Below are 20768 nucleotides of genomic sequence, written 5' to 3' on the forward strand. Positions count from 1 at the left end.
GAATGGCGTTATGGGCATGAAGTAGATATGATCCTGCCCTCGACGACTTAGACTCAGATGGCAGAGACAGATACAGAGATAAAAAACATCCAGCATCCTAAGTTCATCAAGCATAAACTAAATGTCATGGCAGCACAGAAGACAAGAGAGGTAAGTTGGCTTCTGTTAGGTGAGCTCACAGACGAACGACTGTGACCTGGGTCACGTACAGATAATTAAAATGGAAAGGTAGGGAGGGACCATAAGATTGTTCCCAAAGACTAAAAGAATTTTGCATTTGTTAAAAAAATAAATCTTTTGCTATATTCAATAACTATAAGGCCCGTGTCTTACATATAAGTTTCTAAATTAACATGTTCTGAGCTCAGGCCTCAGATATTTTAACATACGTAACCATCATCTATTCAGATCCAAAGTGTTATCACATTTATAGAGATTAAAAACCTGAGTTGTAATACAAGATGTTTTTCTATAAAAGCTTCCCTAAACATCTTCAATGTTTGAGGATACATGTTCATTGTTATGTCTGCTCTTAATATTTTTTATCTTTCTCTATTTTTAATTTTTATTTAAATAAGAGTGATAGTTCAGAGTGTGGGTTCTGCTGTTAAGATATGTAGGATCAAATCCTAGTTACTAGTTATGTGACCTTGAGTAAAAAGCTGAACCTCTCTGTCCCTTAGTTTGCTTATCTGTAAAATGGAGATAATTGTAGTGTCTACTTCCTAAGTGCAAAGTTATGCGGAAGGACAAACAAGTAACACCAATTACAAGTTTAGGGGGCCTCAAGGTCATCGTTACAGTCAATGATTTGCTAGGAGGATTCACAGAATTCACCAAAAGTTCTTATTCTCCTGGTGGTTACTGTTTATTACCACAAGAGCTATAGATGAAAATCAGCTAAAGAAAGAAGTGCCTAGGGCATAGTCTAGTAAATTTCCAAATGTGGCGTTTCCAGTTGTCCTCTCTCCTGGAGTCATGGACAGCATGACTCTCCTATAATGATGTGTGATGATACACAAGACAGAAGTGTTGCTAACCAGAGAATCTCACAGGGGCTTTGCTGTCCAAAGTCTTTACTGAGCCTCATATAGCAGCCAACATCAGAATCCAGCTCCTTCAGAGGTTAAACCTTCACCATAAATCTCGTACTTAGACTTTCTGGTGTGGCTCCAAGACCCCTGGTAAATAAATAAATTTTATCAGGCAAGACATTCTAGGGGCTTAAGAGATTACATCATGGGGACCAATGGTTAAGATTAAATTCCTTACTGCACAACAAAGTTGCCTAAGAATTCAATAACATATGCAATGTGATTAGAATGCTACCTAGCACAAAATAAACACAATATTTTTATGTATAGCTATTATCATTTTCAATTACCTAACATGTACCTAGTGTCATGGTAGATACTGAATGAAGTATTTTTTGATGAATAAAATTTTTTGCATATCTTGTAGGAAATATACAAGAATAAAGCCAATAAAAGCAGAATGAAGTGAGTGCCATAGTAAAGAAACAAGCAAAGTGTGCTGGGACCTGGAAAGGGAGAGGGGGCATCTAGATGTGGGCTAAGGAACTGCTTAGCAGAAGAGGGTACCTGGCTGGGCTGTGTGATAGGTAAGGTTTCCAGAGAAGGAAGGCATTCCAGAGTCAGAGAAGAAACGCAGAAAATTAGAGATGGGAGAACAAGGGCACCTTCCAGAACAGAGAACGGCTGCCGCAGCTACCTATAGCAGTGCCAGGAGAGAGAAATGGAAAAGGTCTGGAAAGATACACATAAGTCCGGTTGAGAGAGGTTTTCAGTGTTGTGCTGAGTGCGTGACGCTTTGTGTTGTAGACTATAGGAAGCCAGTGACAATTTAGGGCCTACAGAAGTGCCCGAAAGAAAAGACACTGTCCCTTTCATGACTTTAGTCCTTGAAGATACTGTTTCCTTTACCATAACACTCTCCTTCCAACGCCCACTCCACTTTGTATAGCCAATTACAGTTCAGCTCAGGTGTGACCTCTGTGCACATCTCCATTATAGGTCACAGTATACCCCACTGGGACTGTGTCACTGCCCCTCTGCTACGTACAGTTTTGTTTTGTCACACCTGAACCAGGCACTGAGTATACAGGGAAGGGAGAGGAGGAGGAGAGAGACATGGAACCTTGAAATATCAAAGAATTCAAGCATAAGGAACAGATTATTTAAGAAAAAAAAGAATAGATATTTCTAGTTAAGGCAAAAGGAGGACATCAGGAAGTAAGTAATAATGCCTGGGATAAGACAAAATCTGATAACTGCATCACCAAGTTTTCCCAAGGTACCCCAAGGCTTTAAAATAAAAACAAGTATAACAATAATAGTAATAATAGATGCATAGGAAGAATAGCTTACTTATATAACACGTATATAGCGCTTACAAGTCCAGTGTTGCTTTACTTCATTTATATTAACCTAGTTAAGCCTACAACAACCCAATGATGCGAGCATTCTTGTTACCCCCATTTTACAGAAGAAGAAAGTAAAGCACAGAAAAGTCAGGCAGATTGCAAGAAAAAAAGAAACCAATAATACTAAAATTGTGAAACTTAGATCTTGCCAAATTCATTTAACTGCATTTGAATAAAGGACATTTCCAGAGTTGGAGATTGACCCAGGGCTGGGCTGTGACTCCACTTTCTTTTGTCGGTTACAATAAAGAGTAGTTTTTCACGGAGGCCATTTGCTTCCTTGCTGCGACTCTAATGTGTGGGCACCCATGAGGACGGTTGTGGCTGAAGGACTGCCTGCTGACCTGTTCTGGCTGAACAAGTCACTTTTTTGTTTTCAAGACCAGACATCTGGGAGGCTTTTTATTGACTCAGAACAAAAGCAGCCCAGTGGTTTAAGTGGTCTGTGTAGTAATCACCCAGCAAGGCTCTGTCAGAGAGAAAAATCTTCCTGCCTCTATTCTGCCTCTGTACAGAAAAGACCAGCATGAGGCTTTAGGAGGCGGATAAGCTCTCAGCTTCAAGGGTGAGGTGTGTTTTCATTCACTTTCCCTGCTGTGTAATGTACAGATTTCCTTTAAACCTATCATTTCATGTCATTTAGACCGCTACTTACTAGATTTTCTCTCCTTTTTCTCTGTCAGAGCACCTGGGTTAGTCCTCCATTTACAGAAAAGAGAAAAAGATCCCTTCTTGTCCTCGAGGGGTCTAGCCGAAGCTTCCCTGTATCTTAGCCATTCTTCAGTTTGTCAAATGAATCTTAAAATAACCTTGCCCTGTGAAAAGCTCCCCCCGGGCTAGGTGACTATGAAGGTGGTTTTTTATTTTCCAAAGTCCCCACAATAAATTTCACAAAGCAAAGCAACACCAGTCTTTGGAGTGAAGGGAACTGTCACATAAATGCTAAATAAGAAGTGACCTACCAGCCAATGCATTCAGTCGATGTAGAGCAGACCCAACCCCAGTGGAAAGAAGATGGGCCCTGTGAGTCCAAGTGAGGGAAAAGGGTGTCTCCTGCAATTCCATATAATTCCCAGATGAGCTAAAAAGAAATAAACTTCACCGCAGGCTTGGGGAGGATTTCCTTTTTGCAAACGTGATGAGTTAAATCTAAAAGCTCGTTTTCTGTTTAAGTATGGTAAGTGTGAAAGAAACATGTTATTTGTTTCTGATGATTAATAGTCCTTGGGTCATAAATTCCTTTAATAAGCTGCTAATATGTGAAATTATCCAGTTCTTGAGATAGGAGAGACCCTAAATCTTATTTCACCCACCTTCCTTTATTTGCAAATGGGGAAACTGAGTTCCAAGTATGAACTCCAACTCGTAAGCCCAGGTTCACACAAGTAATCAGGGCAGAACCAGCACTGGGATTCAAGGCTCTGAGCTGTGGAATTGCAAAGAAAATATTTCATCTGAGAGAAGGTTAGAGTGCCCTCCTGTGTCCCTATGTAGAAATTTTTTAGGTCTTTTCAAAATTTAAAATAGCTTTCATCTTACCATCAATTTGTCTGCCTTGAGATAAGGACCAGGCATTTAGCTCTAAAAACAAACCCTGTGATCACCATGTTATCAGGAGTAAAATGCATTTGACTTAAAGTAAGGACACAGAAGCAATAATATCATCCCTGATGTATCTTTTTGTGGGTTGGAGTCTGGCAGACTTGAGTTCCTGTCCCAGCCCACCCCATACAATCTCTGCAGCCCTGAACTAGCTGTAAAACCTTTCCGACCCTCACTTTCCTCATCTGTAAGATGTGATCCCCACCCTGTAGGATAGTGGGAGAGATCAAATGAGATCATGTAAGATACCCTGCTTGGCATTTGGTACTTAATAAGCACTCAATCAATTGGAATTGTTTAGTTATTTTCTGTTAAGAACTTCCACTGGGGACCACCAGCAACTTAGTGATGAAGGAGCTGAGCTATAAACTGTGGGGAGGTAAAGAGAATGTCTTAGGATGCTTTTAATTCCTGGATGAAAAGGTTTCCATGAGCTCTGAGGGCAGAGGAAAAGGAGAGCAAATTAAAAAAACAAAAAATATGTACTGAACATGTGATTCCTCCAAAATAACTTCGTCCTTCTGAAACAACTTCCTCCTTCTGATGGGGAAATTTACATGGACCTAACCCAAATGGCTTTCTCACAGATGGAAGCTCTTTCTGAGGTAACACCTGGAAATAAGGGTCCAGAAGGCAAAAAAAAAAAAAAAACCAAAAAGCCTCTATGAAAGAAAGAGGGGCTGGGTGCGGTGGCTCCTGCCTAGCACTCTGGGAGGCCGAGGCAGGTGGATTGCTTGAGTTCACAGGTTTAAGACCAGCCTGAGCAAGAGCAAGACTTCCCCTCCTCATGTCTACTAAAAATAGAAAAATTGAGGCAAGAGGATCGCTTAAGCCCAAGATTTGGAGGTTGCTGTGAGCTGTGACTTCATAGCACTCTACCCAGGGTGACAGCTTGAGACTGTCTCAAAAAAGAAAGAAAATATTTGAAAACCAAATCCTGTTGTCATTGACCCAATTCTTTTATAACGGAAGCCTTTATTTATTGAGAGGCTAACCACATTAAAATTGATAAAGAATCGAGGTAAATAGCAATAGCAAGATGAATTCATCCTTTGATTTTAATTTTCTTCAGTTCTTTATGAAACAAGCAGTCTCAGCTAAAGTGTTCAGCAAAATTGCACTAAATCAAGATCTCTTGTCCAATTGAACTTTCAAAGGTCCCCTCTCCTCCCAGTAAATCTCCAAGCTATCTTTTCCTCTGTGTGGGAGGGAGATATCATTATTTATGATACAAGGAGACTTGACCTTTAAATGTCAGTGGAAGTGTTGAGTCTGGCTGTTCTGTTTGTATCTTCCAGCAGCTTATGGGAGAATTAAGGGAATAGTCCCACCGTGTGCAAATGAGAACGAGGGAGAGGTAAAAGAAAGGAGCGCATCACCCAGGCCTCCAGCTTTTTGTTATATAATCAGGGGGAAGCAAAGGAAAAACTGGTCTGGCCTCTCCTTATCTAACTACTTACTCTAAATGGAACAATCCCTGGGTGGTTTGCGTAGATCATCCTTCTGCAAGAGCTGATAAAAAGCTCTCAGAGTCTGTGAGCATCACCCTTTCTGGTCATCTGTTACCTTTAAATAAGGAAAATGCAGCACATGAGGCTGAGACATTTATTATTTATAGAAAGTTCCTCATCAGACTCATCCACGCTTGTGGAGGGAGAGTCGCAGCCCCGGAGCCTGAGCAGTGGCGACCTGCTGCATTCTCCCATCGTGCAGGGCTATTCTGGGCAGCGTGAAGCTTAAGCTGGACTCTCTCTCATAAATCTTTAGTCGACTAATGAACAGATATTCCTTAGTGGAAGTCTCCTATTTGTGTGGATTATCTGAACAATACGTTTTCTGGCTATTGTGGTGACTTCACGAGTATTTGTGGAACGCTCTATTCCTGGCATTTGTCTCATTTTCTCCTTTACGCTTCTCTGCATCATTTTCTCCTTAGAGGGCCCCCCAAATCTGTGTTTCTCGTTTATTGATATGTTCCTATAAGCAAGATCAATACTTATATTGCTCGCCCTTGTCATAGGGTTTAATTGTAGTATGCCAACAAAAAAATTATTCAGAGTGGGTTTTTAGCGGGGAGTCCATCCCAATCAAAGGGGAGCTGCTGCTTGTTCTTTTCTACCCTCTTCTCCCCTTTGTGTGGCGCTACCTCACGCCCACCTAGCTCTGCCCCTGCCTGGGGACTCTGGTCCAGGCACTAGGTGAGGCGATAGGGGGATGGGGCCCCAAACCAGGGTTGGGCTGAGACAGGACCAGCATGTGCTTTAGACAGCTTGACAGTAGGGCACCCCTTCAGCAGTCACTTTCGAAACATTTACTGATCATTTAGTAAGAAGCGTAGAGGTAAAACTGTACCGCACCTTTGAAAAATCCCCCTGAGGTTTGTCTCCTTTCTCAAGTCTCTTCGTCAGCCCTGCAGCCCCTCGGATCCTCCTTCTCCTTCAGTCCTCAGCCTCCTCTGCCCCTAGCTTCTCCCCCCTCTCCCCTTCCTCAGCAGAGCAAATGAAGCCCTTCCAGGCGTCTGTCTCCAAACTCGTATACCCCACCCACTGCTTCCAACTGCTTCAAGTTTGTCAAAAGCTATTAATGCCAGAGATGAGTAGCTGAGTTGTCCTTAGCAAAAAGAAGATGCGACAGTTCCCAGGATTCAGGTGCCTAGAGGAGAGTGGCGAGAAAAAATGACTCTTTTTCCCTTAGCACATGTTCATATTCAAGACAGAGTTTGCTATATGCATTGGAAAGAGTTTGTTTTGTTTGTTCCTCCTCAAGGTCTTACCCATTTGGTAAGGAGTCACTGGGAAAACCCTGCGTCAGTGGCACCAAATTTGCAGTTTATTCCAGCCAGGCTTTAACAGGCTTTGGAGACTGGTCCCCTGGGTCACTGCCCTAATGCTGGTGAGCCCTTCAACCGGCTATACCTGGAAGTCCATCGTCCTGACGGAGCGGGCTGCTGTCAGGCGTCAGGAAGATGTTGAAAAGAGAAGTGAGCTATGATGGCCTCCGGGGGAGGTCAGAGGACAGTAGAGGATCTGGAGTCCAGCCGGGCCAGTGCTCACCTGAGTCTGCCAGTGGATATTCATGCCAAGGGAATGAGCAGTTCCTAAATGGCTCTTCCAGAAACTTGGCCTTGCTGATAAGCCCCAGATGCATATTGGGACATATGGTTTTAGTTGTTCATATAGGATTAAGAGCGCTTTCTCCCAACCTCAGAAAAACATGCAGGGTTTTCAGTCAAATGATCTTGAGTAGAAATGTTTTGACTCTCTTCATTTTAATGTATTTGAAAAAAAATAAATTTCTTTAAAATTATAAGGCTTTAAAATATAAGCACTTTTTATGAGATAATGTGTTTGAGGACCCAAATCTCATTTTGAAGCTTATTTTCTAAAAAATATTGTTGAGATTTATTAATAGAAATTCTATAAAGACAGTGTTCTGGACCGTCTGAAAATTTCTTTGACTTTAATAGATCTTTTCTCCCTCTTGTTATAACCATGATGCTACTCCCTCGTGCTGTTTGCAGTGATATGTAAAGCATAAAATCTTCTTTTTTTTTTTTTTGAGACAGAACCTCAAGCTGTTCCCCTGGGTAGACTACTGTGGCATCATAGCTCACAGCAACCTCCAATTCCTGGGCTCAAGCGAGTCTCCTGCATCTGCCTCCCAAGCAGCTGGGACCACAGGCGCCTGCCACAACACCTGGCTATTTTTTGGTTGCAGCTGGCATTGTTATTTGGTGGGCCCGGGCTGTATTTGAACCCGCCACCTTAGGTGTATGTGGCTGGCGCCTTAGCCACTTGAGCCACAGGCGCCAAGCTAAGCATAAAATCTTACAGTCCTTCCTCCTTATCCACAGGAGATATGCTCCAAGACCCCCAGTGGATGCCTTAAACCGCAGATAGTACCAAACCCTATATGTATCATACTGTTTTCTCCTATACAGTTTAATTTGTCAGGTAGGCATAATAAGAGATTAACAACAATAACTAATAATAAAATAGAACCATTATAGCAATATGCTAGCATCACTACTCTTGCACTTTGGGATCCCTGTTAAGTAAAATAAGGTTTACTGAGAGATCACAACACAAGCACTGTGACACCAGGCAGTCCATTTGATAACTGAGATGGCTTCTAAGTGATAAATAGGCAGTCACCTCCAATACACTAAGCAGAGGGACAGGCAGGATGGTGCCATTTCATCACGCTGCTCCAAACGGTGTGCAATTTAAAGCTTACGAATTGTTTATTTCTGGAATTTTCCATTTAATATTTTTAGACAGCAGGTAACCTCTGGTAACTGAAACCTTGGAAATGGAAACTTTGAATGACAGGAGACTGTAGATTCTGAGAAAAACTCTATTTTTTTTTTAATTGCAGTTTAATGTGAGGGTACAAATAACCAAGTCGTGATATTTGCATTTGTTAGGTAGAGTCCCTCTGGTAGCCATGCCCTGCACCCAACAGGTGGTATGCCATACACTCCTATGTTGTGCCCATAGCCCCCCTCTCTGCTCCCCCTCTCTGCTCCCCCTCCCCCCAACTTGAATTGAAATGAGTTTTTCTCCTATGTGGTTGTGAATTAGATGGTCCACTGGCTTCATATTATCACTGAGTACATTGGATATTTGCTTTTCCATTCTTGTAATACTAGAAAAACCCACCTCTTTAAAATTGCTTCCTAAGTTTCAGAGGTTGTCATCTCTGAAATTCTCAAATATGGACTGACAGAATGAGGAAGAGCCATTGTTCCGCTAGGCCCCTCGACTTCTGATCCCAATTTCATTTCAGGTCTGTTCTCTCCTTTTCCTCCCTAAGGGATGGGAACAAATTCCTCTCTTTCCTTGTCTTGAACACTCACGTCTTTTATCTCTCCCTTTATGAACATGCTGCTGGTTTCTGTTCTGCTGTTTGCACTGACTGTCTTCTGACCTAGTTGAGCCTTTTTTGCTGCCATGACACTTTCTGGTAGCATCCTTTATTAAGATAAAGCGTGAACAAGAGTTTTTTGATCTTTTGTGTTTAGGTACCTTTGATATCGTTTTGTGGTTGCTGTTGTTTTGGGACAGGAAAGAGACTTTGCAGCTAAGATCTGTTTAATTTGCCCAGGACACTTTTTTGTTTATGTATTTTATATTAACTTGTAAAAATAAATGTGACCATCAATGTAATTTTCTGCAGCATCAGCTCTGGAGGGTAGCTTGGAAGATGGCTGCACCTGGTTTTTGTTTGCTGGCTTGTTTTTTGCAAGCTGTCTGCATTACTCAGACCTCACTTCACAGGGTGCAGGCTATAGTTGGAGAAAGAATATGCTAATTACACATGACCCAAAATTCGGACTGAGATAAAATAGACCAGCCCTATTTGAACATTCTAACTGCATGCACGCATTCAGTGTATATTGTCAGTCCAAGCTTGCAAGGGACCAGACCATCTTAATTTTGATAGAAATAACAAATAATAGGATGAAGTCCTGATAAAAATTGGGAGTTTACATGGAGTTTAGATCACTCTTTGAAAAATAATTTCAAAATAATCTTGTCTTTAAAATAATTTTTGAAGAATGATTATTAATATCTATTAGACACACTCTCTTGCTCGCCTTTTTTTTTTTTTTTTTTTTTTTGGATGCTCTCTATTGATACTCATATAGCTCAAGGAAACGGTAGATTTTTTTTTAATTCATTTTTCCCGCCAAATAAGAATTTTCTGGATTTCATTTCAGATAGGCCAGTTCTAATGCCAACACATACACATAGATAGGCACGTAAGTACTTTGGTAACTGAGAGGACGTAAGTTCTAAACGCTCTACAGATATCCTTTACTATCTAGACTCTTGCTGTCTAGACATGCTGTGACAACTTATAAGATTTGTATTACCTGGAATTCACTATCGGAATCAAAAACTTCATGATACTAAGTTCACACATGCGAGCTAGCAAAAACATTTCAAATTGTCAGTCTATCCAGGAGAAAGATGGAGAACGTGTTGCATCCGTAGCTCAGCTGGCTTCCCAGGAGACTTGAACTATGCATTTGTGCTCTCAACTTAGCACATGATTGAGTGAAAATTTCTCTTACAAAAGAAGAAAGCCTGTGAATAAAATAGGTAAACTCAAGAGGCCTAAAAAACCCATTCATGCAAAGAAATGTAGGAAGTAATAAAACACATAGAGACAAACTAACATGAACTTGGCCATGCTCATGTCCCTACAAACTGTGCATTCATATATATATATATATATTTTTTTTTTTTTTTTTTTTTTGAGACAGAGCCTCAAGCTGTCCCCCTGGGTGAAGTGCTGTGGCATCACAGCTTACAGCAAACTCCAACTCCTGGGCTCAAACGAGTCTCCTGCCTCAGCCTCCCAAGTAGCTGAGACCACAGGCACCCACCACAAGGCCCGGCTATTTTTTTGGTTGCAGCCATCATTGTTGTTTAGGCAGGCCCTGGCTAGATTCGCACCTGCCACCTTAGGTGTATGTGGCTGGCGCCTTAGCCACTTGAGCCACAGGCGTCGAGCCTATGCATTCATATTTTTGGTGCATAAGACAAACTCTAAAAGTATTGTTGGTTCTTGTGTTCGGTGTTTAATATATATTAGGGAAAGATTCTTTGTGGATGGCTTTATAGATGTTTGAGTGATTTTTCTTTTCTTCCTTCCTTTCTTTCTTTCCCTCTATTTTTTTTTTTTTTGACAGAGTTTCACTCTGTTGCCCAGGCTAGAGTGTAGTGGCATCAGCCTACCTTACTGCAGTTTCAAACTTCTGGGTCCAACTGATCCTCTTGCCTCAGTCTCCTGAGCAGCTGGGATTGATTACAGGTGACCGCTACAATGCCCAGCTAGTTTTTTCTATTTTTAGTAGAGATGGGGTCTAGCTCTTACTCAGGCTGATCTTGAATTCTGGAGCTCAAGGGATCCTTCCCACCTCAACTTCTCAGAATGCTAAAATTATAGGCATGAGACACCATTCCCAGCCTTAGTGATACTTCTAATAACCGACAGGATTTTTTTGATGGGTTGGGAGAGCATTACTGCAGTATTTTTACGTTTCCATTATGGGTTGTATAGGTTTTCACCCTCCAAAAATCTGCTATTCAATATATTTTTAAGAAGAGATTGGATTTGTATTTGCTTTTCTGTAGAAGTCATTTGAGGATGTCTAATTCTATGATGTTAAAAATAAAAAGTTCAAGAATATTCTTGGAATTTTCTATACTTCCAAATTACATAGTCACTGTATTCATTTATTTTCAGGCATTGACATAGGAGCAAACTAGAGATAATTCATACTCCTAGTTTTTAGTGCCAAATATAAACTGTAAAATGCTATGATCTGAGCTTACTCCTTTTGATGTTGATTTGGGGTATAACCTAAAATAATATATCACTTAAACTGAAGACTTCGTTTTTCCTAGCTCCAGACATTAACTGCCATGGCAGATTCTCCAATGTAAATATTTACTAAGGTTTCACAGCATTATTTAAAGCCCAGAATGATTTATTTCTTAAATAGTATTGTCCTTATAGGAGATGACACAAATTTCTTAATAAATAATAATAGTAATATATTAAAGCTCATTCTGTTGGCCAGGGACTTTTCTAAAGTGTTTACCTGAGTTAACCCATTTAGTCTTCACAGCAAACCAATAAAGTTGGTACTGATTTTATTCCCATTTTGCAGATGAGGAAAGTGAGGCACAACATTTCAGTCACAGGGCTAGCAAGGGTAGAGTCAAGATGACGAATGTAGCCAGCCTAGCAGACTCTATGCTCTTATCCAGTGTGGGAACACTTCATTTAGCTTATTCAGAGTTTGGTAATTCACTGAGCTGGGTCTCAGGAATCACCTATTGTAAAGTTTATACCTTGTAAAGGGCAAATTTGGGTCCTTTGAGGCTGAGTGGACAGAGAGATGTCTTGATGGTCCTGGAGATGGCAAGTGAGAATACTTACAAGATAATTGGAAGAGGGAATTAGATGGTTCCCAGCCCATTAGTATTCTGGGGAGTAGAAGAAAAGTTACAATGAGGCAGAAATAAAATCTTCGAGTACTGGGTTACCTTTGGATAGATGGGCAGCAGTTGCTGGAAGCACTGATTCCAATTAAGGATAAAAAGAAGCACATGGCATTAGGTCTAGCCCAGACCAACCAGGAATCTCAGTCTAGAGCAGTGGTGTCCATTGTTTGCTCAGATTTGCCCCCACTAAGGCGTCTTTTTAAGATATTTTTCTTCTAATTGTACCACCCTTGAAATTTTATTACTACAGATATATCTGTGCTTTATAAATAAAGGAGTAAGAATTTGTTGCCACCCCTAAACCAGTTTTTGTGATGTCAGTGCCTAGAGAGAGATACACATGGTGTGAGTGCACATAGTGGTCAGGTGGAGCCAATCGGCCAACCAGAAGGACCCAGTGGGCCCCAAAGTTAGAAGGGCTCTCCAAAGGCAGAGCAGTACCTACAGGAGGTAAACGTGGGCATTCTTTGACATGGGGTCACCGTCCCCACCTCTCCGGATGGGGAGTTTCTTTTCCTTTCTCATATACATCACTCAAATCTGCCTCATTCCTCCCTTCGCGATGGCAAGTGAGGTCACCTCTTAATCTGAAACGCCGTTGTGTTGCAGTGTATCATTTCAGAGTGTGCAGTTTGAATTGTTTTTGTTTTATTTAGAACCCAGTCTCCAAAAAGCTTGCTTCAAATTCGTTTTGACTGAGTTCAGAAAACGGATACTACTCCAATTTGCAAGAAATGGGTAATGAAAATGCTTTAACTAAAAACTGCTGTGTGCTCACTTCAGCTCTCTAATCCCCAAATAACAAGCCTCAGAATTAAACAGCAATTTGTGTTCCAGATAAAAAGCAAACTGGTAGTCTCTGATCTTCACAAAGCCAGCCTTTTTTTTTTTTTTTTTTAAATATCTCACCTCTTGGATTCTCTAACACTATCTATAAGGAAATATAACACTGAACAAAAATCTTGCCAGCCTTTCCCCTCAAATTTCTTTCTTCCCTTGTGATTTCACTTCCACAGAGAGTTTATTCTGAACTCCGTAACTCAGTGCATATCCCAAAGGCCCTAATAAACCTTAAGTAGCCTTATTTAATCACCTGCTACAGGCATGGTAAGGAAAGCAAGGCCTCCCAATACATTTCTTCTTCACAGACAAGGCATGTTTACTCAGTTAGTCAAAAGGGTAAGGGGCATTCCTGGAATGAAAAGAATGGTAAATAAAGCACCTACCATGATATGGGAGGGCAGTCGGCAGATTATTATTGAAGACTGGAAAGTATTAGAAGGCCAACTGGAGAAGACCATGCTCAGAGGTCAGAGAACTTGTGGAGAAACTGTAATCTTATATTTATAGCCATAAGTATCAGGCCTGGGTGTCCTATAGAATCACCTAAAGAGCTTTTCAACACCTGCCCAAGAGAGATTCAATTCAGTGGGTGTGGGATGGGGTGCTAGGAACTGGTGTTTTTTTGAAAGCCTCCCACCCCAGAGATTCTGAGGCGTCCCCAAGGTTGAGAATTACTGCTTTAGATCACAAAGTGCTAATACATACATCTTCTAGAGTTTTGTAAACATGGGGGGGGGGGAGAAACATCATTAATGCCTGTTGACTATAGGTACACTCAAGAAAATAGGAAGAGACAGGAGTAGTAATTGTGAAAATGAAGGGATTGCAGAAAAATAAGTTTCTAGAAGCTGGAGGGGAAAAAACCCTCTGTTTTACGTCCTAAAGTTAGTCCTAGGAGTGTAGAACATGAAGGAGGGACTGGTATGTCCCTATTTCCTGCTATATGTGGAATAGCTTTGAGATGACAACAAAATTCTCTGCTCAGAGAAGTCTGAAAACAATCATTTGTTATTTGATGCCAATTATTTCCTAAAATCATATTGTCTCTAGTCTAAAAATGAAAAATGCTGGTGAAGAGGACAACATTTGAAAGTCAAAAAATATGTTAGAAATGTCACATTAATGCTTCCGTGCTCATTTTGGGCTGTATACATGTTCCGCACATACAGACAGGCAATGTGCCTCCACGGAATCCTGCCAGCTTTCAGATGATTGTAGTTGATAATTATATTGCAAGTGGCAAGCGAATGACCTTGGATATAGCTGAAGGATGAAGCCAAGCCAATGCTGGCCTCTCACATACAAAAGTCAAGTTACAATGAGGCAGAAGTAAAGGACTTGTGATCAAAATGTAGGATATTAAATGTGAATATTTTAGAAGTGGGTGATGGCAAAGCTTAGGCTCCAGGGGCCAAGAAAGTATGTACTCAAGGAAATGATCTTCAAGGGTGGTGAGGAAATGATCTTTAAAATACTAAATGCAATTTTTCTTCACTAATCCTTTAAGGAGCTGTCATAAAATGCTTAATGTTTAACAATAGCCTTACTACTACTGAACTTTGCTCCTCCGGGATTACTGAGTTACTTGGTGGCTTGCCTTCCAAGTCACAAGAGATATCCAGGCTTGCCAGGAGAATGTCTTGTTCTCAGTAATTCCTCAGATGAGTTATGATATTGGTGACTGTTGTAGTAAGTATGATATTTAATCTTCTATAGTGACCAAGAAACTGGTGGCTGCAGTCAACAGAGTATACACTAAGCTGTCATTGCATGGCAACCAAAGAGATGGAGAGGGACAATGAATGTAAAACAGAAATTCCTCCAGATCCTCAGTATTTAAGATAAGAAGCTCCAGACCTTCACTCTCTAGTTTCCAGCTAATAAGGAGTGGCTAATATATAATAATAGTAATTATAGTTCCTCACTAAGTGTCAGCATTGTTGTGAGTACTTTGCATACACTTCACTATTCGTAACAATTTTGTGACATTAGGTAGTGTTATGCCCCTTTTACAGATGAGGAAGCTAAGACAGAGTTAAGCAACTTATTCAATGTGAGCTGTAAATGTTGGGCAGAAGATATAGACTGATTTGGGGTGAGAGAGTACTTCACAAAAGGTATCAGCAGAAGCAAGTGAACAGAGTCCAGAGGAGGCCTGCCTCCCTACAGTTACTGCAGACCAACAGTTGCCAGGCTAACACGCAAGAGCCTGGTGAGAGATGCGTCTGCAGTGATGCATTGGAGCCATGTTGAAGAGAGTTCTAAACCCCAGTGTTTAGAATAATTTGAACCTGATTAGGGAGGTGGAAGTAAACTGTCATAATCAGAACTATATCTTAAGAAAACTACCTTTTGAGTATGAACAATTTAGAGACTGGAGTGAAAGGACCCAGTTAGGGGGATTTGGTCCTGATTATTTGGCAGGAATGAGTGTATCAATGAGAAAAGAGGCAGTTGAAGGTTAAAGTTGTGTTGCAAAGGTCAAATGTAAATTCTGGTATCTATTCGATGAAAGGGGTCAGGAAGAGGAAGAATTTAAATAGAATCCAAGATTTAAGATTTCAAGTTTGAATGACTAGATGAGCTATTGGCAGAAATCCAGGAGAGACAATTTGTGGGAGTGAGAAGGCCAGCAGGAGTAGCTAGACCTTGAAAATGTGCAATTTGCTGTGTGAGTCGGCCATCAGGCAGGTGGCAGGTCACCGCAGGAAGGTGGGAGGGCCTGGGCTAGAAATGAGGCTCTCAGTGTCATCTGCATCAGGGTGCTGAGGTAAACAGGGGGAGAGAATGAAGTCTCTGACAGGGGGCAAAGGAAGAGAACAGAGAACAAATCCTCAGAAAACATTTAAATGGAGAGATAAGGAGGAGGAAAGGGAGAAAAGGCAGGCCGGCGCTGTGGCTCACGCCTGTAATCCTAGCACTCGGGGAGGTGGAGGCGGGTCGATTGCCTGAGCTCATGGGTTCAAGATCAGCTTGAGCAAGAGCAAGACCCTCACCCTCCCACCCCCCAACCTTGTTTCTAAAAATAGATGGGCATTGTGGTGGGTGCTTATCCCAGCTACTCAGGAGGCTGAAGCAAGACAATCTCTTGATCCCAAGAGTTGGAGGTTGCAGTGAGCTATGACACCGTGGGACTCTACCAATAGTGACAAAGGAAGACGCATCTCAAAAAAAAGGAGAAACGAAGAAGGAAGGAGAGTGGTAGAGGAGGGATGGGAACACCTAGAAGTATGCAGAAGTATCCACTAAGCACAGGGAATGCAGGATTCCAGGAGAAAGCCGACTTGGTGAGCCCGCAGAGACACCAAGAGTAAAGTCATTAGCATAGAAGGTTGGTGTCAGAATCAAGAGTAGGACAGAAGGGTAGGAGGTGACCTGGGATGGTAAAGAGTGAGCAGGTCACACACAGCAGACACAGGCAGCAGGACTGGCCCACATTTTCAAGAATTTGACAGCAAGGAGGAAAGAAGACAATAGCCTGTAGGATACGATGTGAGGAACAGGGCTTCGTTTTGTTTTAAGACAAAAATCTGGCACTTAAATCCACTTTAGATTGCGATAAAGGAGGCCTAGAGATGGGTGCGTGACTAACGAAAGCCAGGTAATAACAGCAAAGAGGCTTTCAGTGGCAGAAATCAGAGCAGGGTTCTGTTCCAAACTGTATTCTGACCCGAATGTACTGAACTGCTATCCCTGCCAATTTCCAGGCAGTTGTCCTCCTGCAGGGGTCCTCAAACTTTTTAAACAGGGGGCCCAGTTCGCTGTCCCTCAGACCGTTGGAGGGCCGTGGGTCCCGGGACGAGTCAGCAGCTAAGCAGGACAGGCAGCGGCGGCAGGCCGGATAAACGTCCTAGGCGGACCGCATGTGGCCCACGAGCCGTAGTTTGAGGACCCCTGATAAGGCAAAGAAAGACTAGAGGTAAGGAGCTGTTTTCTCCGCATCTGGGGAAGTGCTTGAATGTTACTCATACATCTGAGACCAGAAGGGAAGAATTGCTGTTTGTAGAGAATAAAATAACGCTGTGAGTTGTGGAGAACAAGAGAGGAAAGTCTGATAAGGAATTTGGATTGTAGAATATTAGGATTTTCTTTTTGTAAGTACCATTTGCAAATTGCATGGTATAAATATTGGATATGCAGGAGAAGAGTGGACATTTTTAGCCTGTTTTTCCAGAAAGAAATAATTAAATGCACTTAAGAACTTGAATGTTATTTCACCCACTCTATATGAGGCAAAAGCTTTAAGTAGAAAGGCAAAAATATTGATAGTGGTTAATGAGGGAGTGATGGCTGGATTTGACTGGTATAGGCCTACAGAGGGCAGTCGCTGGCAGTGGCTATGAAACGGTCAGCAATCTGCTCCATTGCTCCGTCCTGTCCCATGAAAGTGCAGGGGGACAAGGAGGTGGAGCCGGGAAGAGGAGGTAAAGAAGGTGCGGGGCACAGGATAGAAGGACAAGGTGGGGTCAGGAAAATGAAAAGGGACAAAAGAGGTAAAGAAAAGCTCCAGGTCCTCGGGGAGTGCGCACTTTCTCCCTTTTCTGTGGGATGAGCTGCGTTCCGTGAATGTCTCTGTGTATTCAGAATGGTCCCCGGGGTCCCATCGCTGTCACATTTCTGCATAGTCCTCAGACATGGAGAAAAGTGTTGGAGGTTGTTAGCACATCTCCCTCTGGAGATGAAATGGGCTCAGCACCAATAAGAGAACGCCGGAGGGGATTTATCTCTCTTCCATGCTTGGATAACAGCTATTCCCTGATGCCCAGGGAAGAATTAAGTTCAGTATGTGCCTTGCACTGTATTACCCACTCGATCCTGAACAGCTGGGCTGTTAATACAATTAAAAAAAAAAAGAAACTGGCTGTTCACCATCCATACAGAATGTATTCACAATAAATCTCTCAGTGAGGAGGTATAAAAATTTGGTTTTTCCTGTACAGCCAAAGGAAGCAGAGCATCAGGCAAGGATGCGGTGAATCTCATTAGCAGAGATAACCAATGGGGAGCGTCCAGCGGGACTCGCTCCACATTTCCCTGAGAAATGGCATTTTTTTTTTTAACCTGAAATATGCTGCTAATATTCTCACTTGCAAAATTCAATTTGGCGAAGGATTAATAAATAGGCTTTTTCCTAATACTTACAAGATATCTTCAATGCTCCCGCTGCTACATAAAAATAAAGCATTATTTGTCACTTTTTTCTTTTTCTCACTTTATTTCTGAGAAGATAAAATAGCAAAATCCATCACAGAATGATTTTCAAGAAAATGGAAATAATACCACATAAAACAGAAGAGTTTTGTAAAATTCTGCATGGCGTAGGAAATGCCTGCTCTAAAATTTAGTAAAATGGAAAACTGGTGACAATAAACTAGTGTGAATACAAGAATTCTGACTGCTACAAGGGGGGAGAGGGAAGAACAAAATTAGTAGGGTCAGAACAAAGGCATCTTCCTTACAGATTTTGCTTGCAGACTGCAGCCTCAGAGGCAGGCACAGCACTAAGCAGACTAGTCTACTGCATGAGTTAGTGGATAATAAATATAGTGATGACTGACGCTGGATAGAATCCAATGACGAAATGAAAGATACTTGCTAAAGATTTTCACCTAAAAATAGTTACCACTGAAGCATTTCCTCAGTGTGTTTGGCAACGTGCCTATCATGGTTATCCGTTCTTCGTAACAGGACGACCTTCATAACAGGATGTCCAGGAGAATACCTAACCTTTCCTCTCCACCTTTTATTTGTAGTGGACACATAATAATCGTGCATATTTACGGGATACAGAGTGATATTTTGATACATTTGATAGCGATCAAATCAGGTAATTAACATAGCTGTCACATCAAACATTTATCTTTTCTTTGTGTTAACTTTCAAAATTCTCTCTTAGCTCTTTGAAAATATACAAATAAATCGTACTTAGCTACCTTCACCCTGCAGTGCTGCAGAGCCCCACAACTCATTTCTCCTGTCTAGCTGTAATTTTATAAGTTAACCATCCCCTCCCCAGGCTCAAAACAAATTTTAGCTTCCACATATGAATGATAACTAGCAGTATTTAGCTTCCTGTGCCTAACTTATTTTCCTTAATATAATATCCTCCAGGCTTATCTATGTTCCCTTTAAATGACAAGATTTTATTCTTTTTTACAGCTAAATAGGATTCCATTATGTGTGTATGTGTATATATCATAGTTTTTTAAATCAATTCCTCTGTTGACAGACATTTAAACTGATGCCATATTTTAGCTGCTGTAAATTAGTCCTGCCATAACATGAAAGGGCAGACAGCCCTCTGACACACTGACTTTCTTTCCTTTGGTGAAATACCCAGTAGTGCAATTATACGATTATAAGGTAACTGTTATTTTTAGGTTTTTTGAGATACTTCCTGGCTATTTTCCTTAATGGCTATCTTTTGTTTTTTGTTTTTTTTTTTTGAGACAGAGTCTCACTATGTCACCCCCCGCACACCGTGGTCTCATAGCAATCTCAAACTCTTGGGCACAAGTGATTCTCTTGCCTCAGCCTCCCTAGTAGCTGCAACTACAGGCGCCCACCACAACGCCCAGCTATTTTTTTGTTTAGAAGGCCTGGGCCAGGTTCAAATCCACCTGCCCCAGAGCATGTGGCCAGCACCCTAACCACTGAGCTATGGCTATCTTAATTTGCATTACCACTAACCCTTGTTTCATAATTCCCTTTTCTTCACATCTTCACAAGCATTTGTTATTTTTTATCCTTTTGATAATAGTCAACTCTAACTGGGGGCATAGATAAGATCTTATTGTGGTTTTGATTTGCATTTCCATGACAACTGGTGATATTGGATATTTTTTCATATGTTTCTGGGCCATTTGTATGTCTACTTTTGAAAAGTATATATTCAGTTCCTTTGCCCACTTTTTAATTGGATTTCTTTTTAATGCTGTTGACTAATTTGAGTTCCTTGTAAATTGTGGACATTAGTGCCCTGTTGGGTGAATGATTTGTAAATATTTTCTCTCATTCTTCTAATTGTCTCTTCACTGTGTTGATTGCTTCCTTTGTGGAGAAGGCTTCAGTTTAATATACGCCCATTTGTCTGTTTTTGTTTGTGTCACCTGTGCTTTTGAAGTCATAGCCATGAAATCTTTGCCTAGACCCATGTCCTGAAGCATTTCCCCCCATATTTCTTCTGGCAAAGGCAAATAATAAAAGAGGAAAAAAGGAACAAGGGATATACAAAACAGTTAGAAAACAATCAACAAAATAATAGGAGTGAGTCCTTACCTATCAATAACGTCCGTTAATGTAAAGGTTTGAATTCCCCAATTAAAAGTTATAGGCTGACTGAATGGAGGAAAAAAAGATATATCTATTTGCTGCCTACAAGAGACTCACTTTACCTATAAAGACACACAAAATTATTTTATGCAGATGGAAACCAGAAGTGTGCAGAAGTAGCTATACTTATAGCAGACAAAACGGACTTTAAAGTACAAAACAAAAAGAGACAAAGACAGTCATTATATAATGATAAAGTCTTCATCTCAATAAGAGGATATAACAATTATAAATATATATGCATCCAACCCTGGAGCCCCCTCATATGGAAGATAAATAATATTCGAGGTGAAGAGAACAATAGACTCCAACACAGTAATAGCTGGGACTTCAGTACCCTCTGTCAGCACAGGACAGATCATCTAGACAGAAAATCAATAAAGAAACATCAGAATTAACCTACACTATAAACCAAATGGACAGAACAGACATTTACAGAACAGTTCGTCCTACCAGCTTGTTTGTTAAGGCAGAAGAGCAGAGTATGCATTTGAACCATTTAGTGTCAGTTTTGGCTTATGAAGTTA

General features: G+C 41.1%; 1 protein-coding gene across 1 annotated transcript in view; it reads left to right on the top strand.

Annotated features, from left to right (window-relative positions):
• The window catches only part of PLCXD2 (phosphatidylinositol specific phospholipase C X domain containing 2), a 48566-nt gene that overhangs the window by 12712 nt on the left and 15086 nt on the right, over window positions 1-20768 (top strand). The window lies entirely within an intron of this gene.

This window comes from Otolemur garnettii, unplaced genomic scaffold (assembly GCF_000181295.1).
Source record: "Otolemur garnettii isolate 467f Iridium unplaced genomic scaffold, OtoGar3 scaffold00122, whole genome shotgun sequence".
Taxonomy (NCBI): Eukaryota; Metazoa; Chordata; class Mammalia; order Primates; family Galagidae; genus Otolemur; species Otolemur garnettii.